This window comes from Gymnoscopelus microlampas (genome assembly GCF_963454915.1).
Source record: "Gymnoscopelus microlampas genome assembly, chromosome: 18".
Taxonomy (NCBI): domain Eukaryota; kingdom Metazoa; phylum Chordata; class Actinopteri; order Myctophiformes; family Myctophidae; genus Gymnoscopelus; species Gymnoscopelus microlampas.
In genome coordinates this window covers 12,979,014-12,996,971 of record NC_139955.1, presented here as the reverse complement: position 1 = coordinate 12,996,971, position 17,958 = coordinate 12,979,014, and the positions used below count along the sequence as shown (strand labels likewise).

At 40.9% G+C, this 17,958-nt stretch overlaps 1 long non-coding RNA gene across 1 annotated transcript; it reads right to left on the bottom strand.

Annotated features, from left to right (window-relative positions):
* Positions 1 to 4,514: 4,514 nt before the first annotated feature.
* LOC311065482 lies at positions 4,515 to 11,170 on the bottom strand. Its single transcript, XR_014602838.1, has 3 exons — positions 11,071 to 11,170; positions 4,701 to 4,906; positions 4,515 to 4,620 (listed from the first exon to the last, which is right to left on the bottom strand). It is a non-coding gene; the product is annotated as an uncharacterized lncRNA (long non-coding RNA).
* Between the last annotated feature and the right edge of the window lie 6,788 nt (positions 11,171 to 17,958).

Sequence of the window (17,958 nt, the reverse complement as noted above, 5' to 3'; positions counted from 1 at the left end):
AGAGGAGGGGGGGGGGGGTAGCTCCAGGAATCCACTCCACTTTTTCCTGTGTGCCTGTGTGTGTGTGTGCGGTTTGGATTGTGTAGTTACCTCGCCATGATGCAACTCCAAAGGTCACTGCAAATCAACAAAATGAAACATATATTACAAAGATAAACAAACAGATATTACATAGATTACAAACAGAAGTGATACTCAGGCGTCCTCTTCTTTCGTGTGTCATCGTTAGACGTCCAGCTCAATGACGTGCAGCCACGACGTCCAGATCCAACCCTAGTCTCCCCCAGGGAGGAACCCCAAATTTTGGAAAGAAAGACTAGTGCTGTTATACCTTAAGATGAACTTAAAGGGATATTTCACTTTCAAAAAAACTTTTGGTCATTTTATGGTCTACTCAGGCTTTAGTGAGCCCTCCAGACCGTTTTTAAGTTGCTTTATTCAGTATTTAGATATTTGATATTCATTTTACCAGCCACGCCCCCTTCCTATACAAACCCATTATAACTTAAAACTCAATTTTTAACCTGTTTAACCATCAAAAACACCCGTCCTTGGTTCTGGTGACTCACCCTGCCCTCCTAATGCGTGAGGGGGCCGTGTTTTTTTTATTACTTTTTTCATTTATTTTTAATATATATTTTTTGTATTTAATTTTTTCATTTTCCAAAAAAATATATTAAAAATAAATGAAAAAAGTAATCAAAAAAACATGGCCCCCTCACGCATTAGGAGGGCAGGGTGAGTCACCAGAACCAAGGACGGGTGTTTTTGATGGTTAAACAGGTTAAAAATTGAGTTTTAAGTTATAATGGGTTTGTATAGGAAGGGGGCGTGGCTGGTAAAATGAATATCAAATATCTAAATACTGAATAAAGCAACTTAAAAACGGTCTGGAGGGCTCACTAAAGCCTGAGTAGACCATAAAATGACCAAAAGTTTTTTTGAAAGTGAAATATCCCTTTAATGAAACAGGCATGATTAGTCAAACAGTGGTACAACTGTCTGCCACTGACTAGAAAAAAATATTAACAATAATGCATTGCACCTGTGCTGACCTACTGAACCGGGGAATATACTATTTGGGTATATACCATAGGGAATACAAGTGTTGTGGAGAATATAATACCTTGTGAAAGCCATCATTTTGTTCTAATTTGAATTTGTAGTTATTTTACAGTAATTTAATAACATAATAATCAATGCTGTAGACATAGATCACATTCATGATTTTATTTTATGAAGCACATGTCTTGTAACTATTCCATTTGGAAAATAGCAAGCAGCATATCCTTTTAATGCTTGCATGTATGATTGAAAATAATGCCATACCTTGCTATACCCAATTGACGCCCCTGATAGACCAGTAGTGGAAAAAGTACTCAAATGTTTTACTTAAGTAAAACAATCAATACTGCAATATAGAAATACGTAAGTAAAACCAGAATTCTAAATTGACTTGAGTAAAAGTAAAAAAGTAATGGCATAAAGTACCAAAGTATATGTACTTAAAGTACCAAAAGTAAAAGTACTCATGCAGAATGTCCCTTTTCAAGTTTTCAAATGCATACAAATCTTTTGAAAATAGTTATAGCCGATCTACAAGCTCATAATGCATCGCGATGCGACACATTGTGAGCTTGTAGATCTGCTATTTTCAAAAGATTTTTATACATTTTGAAAACTTGAAATGGGACATTTCTGCAAAATGAGTACTTTTACTTTTGGTACTTTAAGTACATTTTGATGCCAATACTTATGTACTTTCAACTCGAGTACATTTTGAATTCCAGACTTTTACTTGCTTTACTTTTACTTCTGCTGCTGGGGCCTTTCAGTAGGCCTGTCATGAGCCTCTAGCTGAGGTTGGCTTGGGGGTCCTCTGGCTACTGAGAACCAGGCATCAACATCTTTAATGAATCCATCTTTATATTTATTGACCTTTGAGAACCAATCATTTTGCCTTTCTTGTTCATCATGTGGAATAAGAGGCATCAAAGAATCATGCAGTGCATTGGAATTTTCAGACAATTTCATCAAGTTGTGTGTAGCGGTCCCCATCGAAAGATATAAGACTTGAACTGATCATGAATTGATTACGATCCAAAGATCAACGTAAGAACTGGCAAGACAGTACAAAAACAAATAAAATACTCTGTTAGTTTCCCAAACGTTGTGCAAGAACAACAGGTGGCTATCATAACACTAGCTCACTTAAGCTCCAAATGTAAATAATAGAACAATTAAACTGTACTGAAAGTGCTTTTTAACATGGCTTTGACGATCAGTCAGCATTACTGTAATTACTTTACAATGAATTAAGGCAGATGACTTCGACATCATCACTTATTCTAATAAGTGATGATTTTTTAGCAGTTGTTTTTAACTCATGAAACACTGTTTTTAACCTTTTTCAAGGGCTTATAATGACATGAAATAATGACGTGTTTTTTAACCATAATGTATGAAATACAGTCATATCAAATACCTTCCTTTGCTATGTACAATTCAAACCTTTCATTTTCAACACACTTTACAGAAAGAGTAGCAAACTCAACTCTGGTTTAGTTTGTTCTTATTATCCATAGCACCACATTCCTTTGTTGCAGAAATACATTTCTTTCATTCAAAGTCCTTCAATATACCTTATGCTGAACAAGAGGTAAACAAATCAAGCAATGCATTTTTAGCAATGGTCCTGTCCTTGTATCACTACAAAACACCTGCTTAGCTGCTAAAGTAGCTAACAAAAGTTTGTAGCAACTCACCAATGTTATCAGAAAGGAACGCTTAGCCCTCTGGCAAGACTGAGATGATGGGCAAGGTGTGTGTGCTGTCTTGTGTGGCTTCCATATGTATTTAGATTAGTATTAATTTGTTTGGGCTCTGTGGCTCTGTCGCTCTCAGTGATCTCTCCTGCAGTGCAGGTTGCCAGGTTGGTTCTGTGGGAATAGGGATTCACAGCAGAGAATGTGGCAGAGACAGAGAACGGGCGGGGCAAGTAGTAGAGGGGTGTCATGTGATTGGGGGAATTCATCTGTCAGTCTTCATATCCTTGGCTGGCTATGCGCTTGTAGATATGCTATCTTTGTCGTGAAAATATGTGCAAATTGTTGAATATATATTTATATATTTTTAAGTGAACATTTGTAACTCAAATCTTTGCTTCTGAGGGAGTCTACAAATTGTTTTAAAAAATGATGCTATATCAGTGGTTCTCAAACTTTTTCATGTCAAGTACCCCCAAAGTGATATGTATTTGAACACGGACGTAGGGGAGACCATGTTGTTCCAGGGACCCCCGCCTAGAAGCAAAGATTTGAGTTACAAATGTTCGCTTTAAAAGAATATACATATTCAATACATATATTTTTTTAATAGCAGTTCTACTTGAGCTCAGAATCATGGTCAGTGAGCTCAGTTCGGGGCTCTCCCCCAGGCTGGCAGAGGGAGAGTAGTGCCCAGGATTACAGCTTAGTCAATTGGCACTGGGTGAAAAAAATGGGATACAAAAATCGTGGGATAAAAAGAGAAAAGAAAGTGTATTTGAAACAAAACATTAAACAGATCACTAATAGGCTTACACACCTAATTAACACTCAGTGATGTTTGTCATTTTTTTATAATACTTTTCAATCTGTATTTCATGAACCGATAACAAACCAAGCTAACCGTCCATAAACTCAACACAATATTAGTCCGGCCGTTTCGAGCAAAAATCGTACACTTTACGATAAAAGCATGACATTTGGCACACCGTTAGGGCATGCCATAAGGAACATTTTTGGCTATAGGGCCATCGCAGTTTTGTCCTGTGGTAACTATGGCAGCCATTTTCCAAAATGGCCGCCACCTGCTGTCATTTTACCAATAACTCAGGTGCTAGACCACCTAGGATCTTGATTCTGGTGACTAATCCTACATTTTCAAGGATGAGGAATACAGTGGTACTATTTACAACATGCTACTACCTAACTACATATATCTGGCATTCAGTTAATTAGATCATTGTAAACCCCTCAAAATATGTAATGATGTAGTACAGTAGCCTACATGTTTTCAAACTGACACGTGAGAGTCAAGAATGCAGTACTTCACTGTTTTCACTCTTTTATTAGTAGTAGTATTGCATAATTATTTTAAATGGACTATAAGACACAACAAAGACAGAGTACTCATGAGTCATAGCCTAATGGCATATAGACCAATTATTTGTTTACCAACATTGAGACTGGACGCACAGGTGAATGTTTCACGCAATCAATTCTCAACCTGTTGTTTTGGGGTGCGCTGGTTTCAGCACACCCCAACCCCCTCTTGTGTGTTGGCTAGTGAGGTGCGTCCTAGCGAGACCTGATAGAATGGGTTTCATTGCGCACATACTGGTTCCGCACATAATGGTTCTTAGCAGTGTGACGTCGTCTGTTAAGGGGTCTATTCAATAAAGCCAGATAATCTACACAATGTTAGTTGCACAGTCCACCACAGTAGCAAAGGGTAGTACACTGAAGTGCTGCCTTAACACATCTGCATTGTCCACTGCATCCCTTTTTGCAACCACAGCGGAAGAGTTCCCGACAGGCCAGGCTCGCTTCTGTGTGGTCCAGTGCACTTCCCATCCTCCTGTCAAAATTAGAATCAGATTTATTGTCAGATCACAGGTTTACAAGTGTAAAGAAGTGGATTAAATTATTTGCATTCACCTGTCTCCTTCCTCTTCCACCCCCATTCACCTGGGGATGGGAGTTCAGGGGCTGCAACCATCGCCTGTCCCCAGCAGTGGCCAGCTTGGTAGGCTGCCCTCTTAGTATGTTGAATCAGTGCAGCTCGTGTTGGGGGGAGTCCATCAATTGTTCTGCTCTTCTAGGTGAATAGCTGCTTCCGTGCCTGATTCACTGATGCCTGGCCGCTAGTATGGTCATAGAGCAATACCACAAATGGTCAGTATCATTATCATGGTCAGTATAATGGTCTCATGGTCAGTACCAAGGTCAGTACTGTGGTCAAATGCATTAATCTGTGGGGCTATTTGCCCTTGTTTAAGGAGAATTAAGGAGTCAATGCATTTCTTCTCCTCAGTTGATTTTATTAAGGAGAGAAGATAATTACTTACATGGTTACACAGGACAGGTCATGGCAGCTTTCAGCAGGAAAAGAGAGAGAACTCAGCTCAGAGTGGATATTTATACCCAGTGTCTATGCACATGCATGCTGTTCCTATAGGTTTGTGCATGTGGTGTGTGTGCTCTGAACCAGATGTCTAAACAGTGTGTATCCTATGTGTGTGTGTGCATGTATGGATGTACTTCAGTGTGCACGTAGGTATGTGTGTTACATCCTCTTGTTTGTGTATGTGTGTGTGTGTGTGTCCATTGTGCAGAAGAGCAACACCCCAAGATCCTAGAGGTCAGCTAAGGTCAGATGCCCTCTGGGAAGCATCCTTTGAACTGGACATCTAGTGTTCTCTGGAATGTGCTGTAGACCACTCAATATCAGCCTCATGTCTCTGTGTGTGTGTGTGTTCAGATTGGCTCTATAAGTCCATAAATGTGTATCAATATTTACCACATTCCCCCCTACGGAGGGCCCAAAAGGTCCTTCGTAAACAAGGGTACAATGAAGAAAATCAAACACAAGTAAGAAAACCATACTTCAAAAACATACTCCTCAAAAAGACAGAACTCATCACATCACAACATCTCATTGGCCCCCCTTGATAGACAAAGTACTGTGACACAATCAGACCAACATAAAACAGGCATTAAGATTAAATGGTAAATGGTGCATTTATATAGCGCTTCTATCCGAAGCGCTTTACATTGATTGTGCCATTAACCCATTCACACACACATTCATACACCAATGGCGGCGGAAACCATGCAAGGCACCAACCTGCTCATCGGGAGCAATTAGGGGTTCAGCGTCTTGCTCAAGGACACTTCGACACTAACTCTAGGGGAGCGCCCCAGCGCGGGATCGAACTGGGAACCTTGCGGTTTTCCAGTTCACTCTACCCAGCCACTCTACCCCTGAGCCACTGCCGCCATGGATCATGTGATCCATGCGTAGCCATGGATCACATGACGCTCGTCTGACGATAACCGGCAACACTGGAACTTATTTCCCAATAAAACAAGCTTAAAAAGAAAACAACTCAGAAAATCTTATTCACAGAAAATACATAGGATGCTCACGTCGCATCGAAATGCATTCCCCTTCCAATCAGTGTGCAGGTCTCTCTGTTCCTTAAACTCTGGGAAAAAATGTTAAACATATTCACAACATCACAATGAACCATGTGCTCTCTAGGGACTTTCTACCCTTTCTAGTCACCATGTCCATATGTACTCAACAACAAAAATAAAAAACTCCACATTTAATACAAGAGACCAGAGAGTGAAAAATAATCCTTCACAACACTGCAATAAAACGGCAGCCAAACACTCCGCAGTTTAAATCACCATTATCACAAACATATAACCAACATACATTCAACAAAACACTAGTTGATACAGCTTCGTCGTCACTCACTTACAGAACAATAGATCTGCTGGTTTGTGTGTAAAAACTCTCCCCAATCTTCAAATTTAGGACATGTAAGATAATACATCTGTTTGTACTTTAAATCTCTGTTTTCCAAGGCCAAGAGCTTCCGAACCTCTGTCGGACCCGCTCAATTGAAATGTTAAAATGCCAGAGGTTAGGCCATAAAAACAAATAATCTTCACATTCGTGGCAAATACCTCGTTGACTCTTTTTATTACACATGTCAACTTTCCTCTAATACTCCTCATGTCAATTTAGTCAACTAAATATCAACAAACATATAACATCAACAAACAACCTGTTGAAAAGACAGACAAACATTGAAACATGTTAAACCTTCCATCCAGTCCACAAACACAAAGTCCAGTCACACGGAGCAGAGATGGATCCTGTGGCATAGGCAAAGAATGGGTGGGGGCCATCTGTGCCCCTCAGTGCTGAGTGCTGTTCCCTGGTTGCATCCTTGCTGCAGCTGTCTGTGCAGCTAGCAAGCCAACATGCTGCTGTCCTCTGTCCATACTACTCTGAAGTTTTCCTGTAACCCTCTTTTTACTTCTTTTCTTCCATGTCGTCACAGGGGTTGCTGTGAGGTTCCATCGTAGATCTGTTGAAGATCAGGTCTTGTCAATTTTCCATAGCCTGCTCCTCTGGTGCATCTGTGTAGGAAGATGGTCTGCATCTGGTCCGGATGAGCTTTCAAAAAAATGTTCTTCCCAAAAGAAAATCACAGCTTGTACTCCTCTTCTCAAGTTCTTCTTGTGTGGAACGGTCACAGACACTCCAGTGTCCAGCACTGTAGTCTAAAAAAGACCAAACCATTTACACGTCCTGGCTGGTTCGCCAAATGTAGTAAAAGTTGCATAGAAGAAGTTGAAAGGTCCAGACCAGTAATGTTCCTCAAGTCGATTTATTGGACAAAACAGAGTACAGAGCACCAGAGCACATGTCAGCCTTGCTGCTACATGGTGTGGCCGGAACAGAACAGAGCAAGAAGAAGAAGGGCAAGGAGGGAAGGGACAAGAAGGGACGGTTTCTTTGTCCACACAGTATTTATAGGCAGACTTCACATGTGTGTGTATGTACTTGCATACATTGGATGTGCACGGAGCTAGGTGTGTGTGCTACATCTCCTCTGTGTGTGTGTGTGTGTGTGTGTGTGTGTGTGTGTGTGTGTGTGTGTGTGTGTGTCCATTGTGCAGAAGAGCAACACCCCAAGATCCTAGAGGTCAGCTAAGGTCAGATGCCCTCTGGGAAGCATCCTTTGAACTGGACATCTAGTGTTCTCTGGAATGTGCTGTAGACCACTCAATATCAGCCTCATGTCTCTGTGTGTGTGTGTGTGTGTGTGTGTGTGTGTGTGTGTGTGTGTGTGTGTGTGTGTGTGTGTGTGTGTGTGTGTGTGTGTGTGTGTGTGTGTGTGTGTGTGTGTGTTCAGATTGGCTCTATAAGTCCATAAATGTGTATCAATATTTACCACAGTACCATGATCAGTATCATGGTCAGTATCAAGGTCAGTATCATGGTCAGTACCATGGTCAGTATCATGGTCAGTATCATGGTCGGTATCATGACCAGTATCATGGCCAGTATCATGGTTAATTATGGTCAGTACCATGGTCAGTATCAGCACCATGGTCAGTATCAGTATCATGGTCCATACCATGGTCAGTATCATGGTCAGTACCATGGTCAGTATCATGGTCAGTTTCATGGTCACCATGATATTGATATGATACTGACCATAATTAACCATGATACTGGCCATGATACCGACCATGATACTGACCATGATTCTGACATTAAACTGACCATGATACTGACCATGATACTGACCATGAAACTGACATTCTACAGACCATGATAAGTACATGATATTGACATTATACCGACCATGATACTGACCATCATACTTGCCAGGAAAAAACAATTTGAGCCGTTATTGTCTCCGCCAGGTTGAAAGGCATGGCGAGAGAGTATGTTTTACCCCTGTCCGTCCGTCCGTCCGTCCGTCCGTCTGTCTGTGAACAGCTAATCTCTGGCACCGTTAGCCCGGTTTATTACTGTAAATGGTCAGTATCAGTACCATGGTCAGTACCATGGTCAGTATCATGGTCGGTATCATGACCAGTATCATGGCCAGTATCATGGTTAATTATGGTCACACACCTGTGGATTATTATACCAGGAAAAATGACTTGGACTTATGAGGAATCATACCAGCGGAAAAAAAAACCTTCAGGTGTACAGTTTGTGACAAAAGCTTTAGTCAAAATGCTAATCTTAAAAAACACATGTTGATACACACAGGAGAAAGGGTTTTAAATGTACTCTTTGTGGCAAAAGCTTTAGTCAAAATGCTAAAGATTACTTTTTGTTGCTCTCCTTCATGGAGCTACTTGCGGATTATACCAGGGTCAGTCCACCCTTAGGTGAACACGCACTGACCCTGCACCTTAATCCCCATGTATAATGCACAAACTTTTTTTGATTTTTCATTATTGCGCTCTTTTTCTCTCTAAGCACCTTAGCGTCTATAAGTATATCATGCACAGTATACATACATTGCTGCTATGCTCAGGCACCTTAGTTTGTCTCTTATCTCAGGTACTTTGTAAATATGTAGATAACTTGTTTTTGGCCTTCTATTGTTCTCTGTTGATCTCCTTCCCACTTAACCCCCTACCCCTCTTCTTTTTCTCTCTCCCCACTCTTCTTTCTACGGAATTTAACGTTGCGATGGGAGTGTTGTACAAAAACGAATTTCACCCACTTGTTTACCTTGTAAACCTGTGATGTGACAATAAACCTGATTCTGATTCTGTCAGTACCATGGTCAGTATCAGTATCATGGTCCATACCATGGTCAGTATCATGGTCAGTATCAGTACCATGGTCAGTACCAGTATCATGGTCAGTACCATGGTCAGTATCATGGTCAGTTTCATGGTCACCATGATACTGACCATGATATTGATATGATACTGACCATAATTAACCATGATACTGGCCATGATACCGGCCATGATACCGACCATGATACTGACATTAAACTGACCATGATACTGACCATGAAACTGACATTCTACAGACCATGATACGTACATGATATTGACATTATACGGACCATGATACTGACCATCATACTTGCCAGGAAACAACAATTTGAGCCGTTATTGTCTCCGCCAGGCCGAAAGGCATGGCGAGAGAGTATGTTTTACCCCTGTCCGTCCGTCCGTCTGTGTGTCTGTCTGTGAACAGCTAATCTCTGGCACCGTTAGCCCGGTTTATTACTGTAAATGTATTACATTATGAGCAGTTATTACATTATGAGTTGCTACAGCAACTCATAATGTAATAACGGCTCATAATGTAATAAACTAAATGTAATAAAAGCTCATAATGTAATAAACTAAATGTAATAAAAGCTCATAATGTAATAATCAGCTCATAATGTAATAAAATCATGAGCCCATAATGTAATAATGTGTTACATTAAGAATCTTGCGTAGCCACTCATAATGTAATAACACTGCATAATGTAACCAGAAAAAGTGCTCCTCGGGGCACAGGTCTCCGCCAGGTCAGGGAGGTTATTGTGGCCTCCTGGTGGCGCTATAATAGGCCAATGTGAAAAGGGTCTATTTCTTCTCAGGCCTTTCAATCGGACACTGTATTCATGATTTGAGGCATTTTGTTCAAAACGAACCAATCCTGCAAACTTTGGAAGCTAATCTTAGCCAATCCGTGTTGATCACATGACTATATAGATACTGTGTACCGATTTGCATGAGGTTTGGACAAAATCTGTAGGAGTGATATCCAAAAATGTGTTTTGCACAAATCGGCCTCCTGGTGGCGCTATAACAGGACAATCTGAAAATTTTGGGGCAGATGTTCGGGTTTGGCATCCAGGGAGTGTGTTTGCACAGTTTTGCAGCGGCTGGGCTAACAGACACACGGACAGACACACGGACGGACGGACACACGGACGGACAGGGGTGACCATGATTAATATGATGTAACACTTCACTTTTCTCAACAATATGAGACATTACTACATTATGAACTTTTATTACATTATAAGCGGCCACGTGAGATTTATAATGTAACACATTATTACTGTAGTAACTGAGTAGTACCACTGTGATATGCCTGCCACCTCCCGCTTGTGGAGGAGGCAGGAGGAACCCCTAAACCTTATACTGTTCAACTTCCCTTAAACAGGAACAATTATTTTACTAGAGGCAGTTTGTGGAAAAATATAACAACTTTATTACCATAAAATTACAAAACACATCACTGTCTATTACAAACTAGGACAACAATTAAGGTATTTAAGGCAAGGTATTTAGTATTAAAATGGCAATCTAACAGTTACCTCTCACATTATAAGGAAGGGCGGGTGCACACAGTGAATACCAAAATAACTAGGGGAAAAGAAAAGGAGACAGGCCTCAAAGAAATTATGCAATATAAATACAAAACTCAAATACAAAACATGCAGTGCCAGGTTATATGAATACACACCAATAAAACCAAAGGGGTCCCCAGTGCAGTCCCAAGCTGAGAGGAGAGCCGTGTGCAGCAGGGCGGACCCGGCCTTGAACAGGGTTACATGAATTAAACTGTAACAGAGAAACAGTTAAAATATGCCAATATGGATAAATGTTAAAACCTATGCCTACAGTGTACCTTGGCTAGATGGCTCAAACAAACAAAACAAAAAGAGTAAATTAACAGTGGAAAACAGTGGCCGGTGTGGTCCCTTTAAGGAGACAAACAAAACGCATTAGTTGCCAGCCCTAGTATCACACTATAAAACATTATATTCAAATCATTAAAAGAACAAAACAGCTTAAAACCTACTTTGTGTTGCAGTAATGGTGCACACAATGCAAGGCCAAGGCGAGGGGGCAACCTCAACACCAGAGCTGCTGTATAAAAGACAGTGATGTTACAAACTAAAATACACTAAAATTCACAAAGAGGCAATGCATAAAATGTATACTGCTTTACCCATGTCTCCAGGTAGGGCAGATAGAACAGACACCACCAGGAGGTCACTTCATTTGTAAAACTGAAATAATAAATAAATGCATTAAAATAAGATAATAAAACACAATGCTGTTGGCTAAATTAAAGTGCTAAAGAGAATGGGAAGCGTCCATGTGCTCAACAGAAAATAGGCAACCAAACAAACAAAAGCCAGTAGTAACATGTGCTCAAACAATAAGCTAAACATTAGCATGAGCTACAACAAACAAAAGGGTCGCACAAAGTAGCAGATCTACAAGGTTCAGTTTTTGGCCTACCATGTGTTCTCCTTCTCCCTGCATGAACCATGCTGCCTACAGCAGAGACAAATGGCTCTCTACTGGGAGGAGCTGGCTTTTATACTTCCTGGTCATATGACCAGGTCAGGTGCAGTGGGTGCACCAGTCACCTAGATTCCCACATTACATTATAGAAAAATCTGTTATTACGTTATGCGCTAATTCTTTTATTACATTATGAGCTGATTATTACATTATGAGTTTTTATTACATTTAAATTATTACATTATGAACCATTATTACATTATGAGCCGTTATTACATTATGAGTTGCTACACTCCCTCCTCCCTGAGTAGTTTGCTCACACAGCTGTGCACCGTCAGGTTAGCCAGAACAAAACATAACTTCTATAAAACTTTAAAAATAAAGTAATTTAAACTTGTCTCATCTCATCCCAGGAAAAACCCTCCCCTCATGTAGTTTCTGCCACGGCAAAGCAAAGTTTCCTCCTCACTAGAGAAGGACCCTTATCTTACATGAGGTGTTTGTTCACACGACACAGGAGAAGCTTTTCAAAGTTTGCATCTGAAAGACGGTTTCTTTTTGGTCGGAAAATGTCTTTTCCTACACTAAAGAGACGTTCACAAGCTGCACTAGCCGGGAATCCTGTGTTGTACTTGAGGAAGATCTCCTTCATCATTGGGAGGTTTTGGAACACATTGACAAGGTTGGTTTCGGTAGATTTCAAGTAGGTGTCCACTTCATCCACAACTCTTGTTGGTCTCAGTGATGGGAAGTATCCAGTCACTTCATCGTCATCTTCCATTGGTTCCTCACCATCTGTCATGGCATCATCTGGGTTTTGAGTTTGACGCTGTTTTACTTCTGCCTTCAGGTTTGATACAACATAAGTCTTTTTTCTGGTGGGGATGTAGGCCAATCTGAACATAGGATGAGCTGCAGAGGCCATGAGCAACCTTGCATCTTCGAAAATGTATCCAAACCTCCGCTTGACCCCATTGATGATGGAATCTACCAGTGGGTTACAGTGAATTAGGGTGCTCTCATTCTTCAACTGCTCCATTTTCTCGAGGAGAATTGCGATTGTTGGCACCAACACTCCGGAGTAGGCCATTCGATCAGACTGTAGTACATCAAGAGCCTTGGCCAGGGGGGCCATAACCTGAAAAAAGACAAAAGAATGAACACTCAAACATAATTCTCTCTCTCTCTCGTTAATTTAAGCACAAAATAAATGTATACCATTGAATTACCTTCACATACTCCCGTATGAAGGAGAGTTCTGTCGCTGTGAAGCGTGGCACCTGCAGTTTCTCACAGGTTTCCTGGAGCTCTTGTTCTTTCGCCAGGATACAGGTATGCAGTCGCTCCATGGCTTGGTAAGTTGAGTTCCACCTGGTTGCAACAGGAACTACCAGCTGGCATCCTAGCTTGTCTTTGATGATATCTGAACTTTGCATGCTCCTCAGTTGCGTATTCCATAGCGCCTGACATTTGCCAATTGTTGATCTTGAAATCTTTTTAAATGGCTGTGAATCTTTCAAGGCGTCTTCGATGTCTCTTGTGGCAACCAGGTTGAGGGTGTGACAGGCGCATCGTTGATGAGGTGGGAGACTGTATTTTGCTTCCGTTTGATCCAAAAGTTCCATGACATTTATGAAGACAGGGCCTTCATCCTCCTCTTCCTCCTCTTCTTCCTCTTCTCTGTCTTCATCCATGTTTCTCTGAACTTCTGCAAATACACTGAACGCCTTCACAAAATTCGAACCATTATCTGTGGTTGTGATGGTCACCTTGTCTTTCAAGTTGAATTCTCGGTGAACGTCTATCAACATCTCAGCCAACACATCATGCGTGTGGCGCCCCACAAGCCTGCGACAGGCTAATGCTCCAGAGCAGATGCTTAAAGTGTCTTTGTTAATCCAGTGGACAGTCACCCCGAGGAAGCTTCGGTTATTAGCTGACCACGCATCTGCTGTGGTACACACATAGTTCAGTTTGGACAAAGTCTCAGACAGTGTGCTTTTCATGGATATGTGCACATCATCAAGCATTCTTCCCAATGATCTCCTTGACATCAAATGCCTGGTGGGCAAAATCTGACTGAATAACTCCTTGTATTCTGGTCTCTCCACAGTATGAAGTGGATGCAATCCTTGAATGATAAAGTTAAGGATTAACTTATCAAATCGCGCTTGAGTCATCATCGGTTTCGGTAGTGACACTACCGAAACGAAAAAAAAATTGTTCCCCCAAAAACCTGTTAGGAGTACGTTTCAGGCAATTTAAAGTTGATTGGTAGTGACTTTTTTTTTGGTCCCTAACATTCATCGAGCTCTGGACTTAGTCATTTTTTTTCCGTTTCGGTAGTGACACAATGGTAGGCACATACGTGAAATGTGTCCTCTGCACTTTAATAACTAACAGCCTCAAATCACTCTAAGATTGCCACATTGTTGACCTGACCTGGAATCGTATCCAGGACATCCAGGACCTTTCGTTCACCAGACAGGCCCACTAACCACTCAGCTATGGCACTCTGATTAACATCATGTAAGAAAATGAAAGGAAGCAAAAGTCTGACTATACTGAGTCAGAGTCAAGCTTTACAAAATGTAAGTTGTGTAAAAAAAAGTCTTGACTATACTAAGTTGTTATTTGTTTGTTTAAGTCAGGCTATACTCTACTCAGAGTCATAAATTTACAAAATGTACTAAAGTACAGTGAACGTCTGTGCGGTTTGTTGTTATTTGTTTGTTTAAGTCAGGCTATACTCTACTCAGTCATAAATTTACAAAATGTACTAAAGTACAGTGAACGTCTGTGTGGTTTGTCTCCATCACTGAAAATCACGTACATGTAAACAGATATAAAACTGCTGTCCTGTGCAGTTGGGGTGAAAAAACACAACCATTCCACTCCTAATAATACGATTTGACATCCTGACTTGCTGCTGTGGCTGAGCCTTGAACCTGTTACCTGCGGGCGGCTCACTAGTCAGTGACTCTATCCATTTACCTACACCTACAGCTGTTTCCTTGAAATCTGTGGTTCTAAAACCTTTTGTTGTCAACCCCCCAAATTGATATGTATTTGGGCAGTGGACCCCAATGTGAAAAGTAACACATTTATTTAAGTTATTTGTCTTGTTTGTTGTTCAAGTCAAAGCACCAGGAAGGCTGTATTTCTTGGCCAACAGTTAGCTCAATGGGTTGAGATGCAGTATTCATGATCCAGGGGTCATGAGTTCAAATCCCACTGGTGTCTTTACTGTGATGCTTTCCTTTGCAGACTGGCTTCCAGAAGATCAAGTGAAAACCACCAGGAAGGCTGTATTTGTCATCCAACTGCTTAGCTCAATGGGTTGAGATGCAGTAGAGCGTCTGTCCAATAACATGACTTGACTGGGTTCGATTCCACCTCGAGTCAAGTGTCCCCGGTAACTTTGGGCAACGGATAAATTGACTGGTATCCTTAGTGATGCTTCCCTTTGCCGACTAACTTCTAGAAAAACAAGTTAATTCTAGAAAAAAAGTTAAAACCACTAGGAAACCTGTAATTTTCAGCCAACAGCATAGCTCAACTGGTAGAGCGTCTGTCCAATAACATGACTCGACCTGACTTGAGTGGGTTTGATTCCCACTCGAGTCAAGTGTCCCCCCACTCGAGTCAAGTGTGTCCCCGGTGACACTTGACTCGAGTGGGAATCGAACCCAGTCAAGTCATGTTATTGGACAGACGCTCTACTGCATCTCAAACCATTGAGCTAAGCAGTTGGATGACAAATACAGCCTTCCTGGTGGTTTTCACTTGATCTTCTGGAAGCCAGTCTGCAAAGGAAAGCATCACAGTAAAGACACCAGTGGGATTTGAACTCATGACCCCTGGATCATGAATATTCCAGTGGGACATGGCAGCCTACTGTAAGTCTTAAACAAATATATATAAAACAACCCTAACAGTGGGATAAAATCAATAGAGAGTAAGCACATGCGTCACTTTTCCACCGGGAGATCTGAAATACATTTTACACCCATATCCTCAGATGTAGTGTCTGCTGATGGACACTAGATGGCGTCCAAAAAGAGGGTTAAACACTCAATCAAACATACCCCAAACACACATACACAAAACTTCTTTTTAAAAGCTGTTTATTTAAGATGTGACGGATGTCAACACAACAATCTGAAGGGAACAACAAACGCTTCAGTTAAAATAAGGTGACCGTTATTTAAAATGATTAAGCAACAAAAACAGAACAATTGATGGAGTAATAACCAAGAATTAAACATGACAATAATTGGTCATCAACCAACTGTAATCACAAAGAGACACAAGACACAATTAAGGGAACATCTTTATGTATCAGCTAACAGTATGGAAACTGTATAAGGCTATAAATATGATTTGTAATCAAACTGAACAATTTATTCAGTTAAATACAAAAATGTACCAGTCTGGTATTCACACTGTCACAAAATAATAGATTTAGAAATTAAGCATCATTAGAATAATCTCATTGCGTTTATATACAAATGATAAATTATCAATACAAATAATCAGTTTTCTTCCCCTACATATTCATAATCACACAGGGAAATATGTTTGTCACAGTCAAGTCCTGACAGTAGTAGGCCTACTGTATATCTGTGCTGTCGGGCAGAAACCAGCTGTGTCCAAAATATTAAGCAATTGGTTCGACTCAAGACCCAATAGAGTAGAGTCTTGAGTCGAACCAATTACTCCTGCGAACGCATTAGATCCAAGTAGACATCAAAATTCTCTTTTGGGCCTTTGAGTCTTGGGACTTAAGGCCCAAAAGAGAAATTTGATGTCTACTTGGATCTAATGCGTTCGACTCAAGACTCTTTTGGGTCTTGAGTCTTGGGACTCAAGACTCAAATCCTGTAAATCAAATCCTGGAAATGGCAAATCAGCATGTGTCTGTCTCCCTGGGGTCTAGTGCTGTAATAGGGATAGACTCCTGTGTTCTTGGCTGTTGCTGACAATAAGCGCACTTGTAAAGTGCATGAGCCAAATGGCTTTAATTAATTTGGTCAAATACATTGTAGAAAATGAGAGACATGACGCTTTATTAGCAAGACAGTCTTTTATTATATCATTCCTCATTTTGCTGGTTTTCCCTGAAACCCCTTTACTGTTACAGAGTAGAACTGCCTTAGAATCACTGCTGATGATGTGGCCATAGCTGAATGGTTAGAGAGCCTGCCTGTCACGCCGAAAATCTCAGGTTCGATCCCAGGCCTCAGCAATGTGTCAAAGTGTCCTTGAACAAGACACTTTAAAGAATAGTTCACCCAAGAAATACTTATTTTCTATCAATTACACACTCCATGAAGCTTTGAATTCACGGAGATTTTTTAGTTTTTGACACATTCCTGAGCACAGACTCAGACATATTGGTTGGATGCATGGCGCATATAATAGGCTATCGCATTGTAGATTAGTAGGCGATAATTCCAATATTCACCATACATTCCTCATGTTTAAGCCTAACTGAATTATATATTTATGAACTTGCATATACATTGTATATGTTTTTGGACGACTTGTGCATTTAATTTGTCGGCAATACTTTGCCACGCTTTCTCCCTGGATCCATTTATTGCTGCCATGTTTCCTTTCTTGCTTATTATACATTTTACTTCCTCGTATGATTCCGGGGAGACATCAAATTTCTCTTTTGGGACTCTAGGCCCAAAAGAGAAATGTGATGTCTCTGCGGGAGTAATTGCTCCAGATTGCTCTATTTGAGCAATCTGGCTCCTACGGGTCTACTATCTTTTTCAATTCCCAAGACAGCTAGTTTATCCATCCTGGCAATGTTTCTTTGACACAGTACCTCTAGTACTGCTGGCACTGACAGATCCAACCTGTCAGTGATTACACCAGGAGAATACCAGGTTAACCACTTAAACCCTCGATATACACAGTGAAACGGATCTGAGTTGCAACTGTACTGTACTACACCAAATCTCTTTGTCAGAAATAGCTGATCTCCAAGCTCACAACGCGTCACGAGCTTGGACATCAGCTATTTCTGGTGAACGTTCCCCCCAGAACAGTGAAATTTGGGGTTGAAGCGATGAGTGGTCCGGCA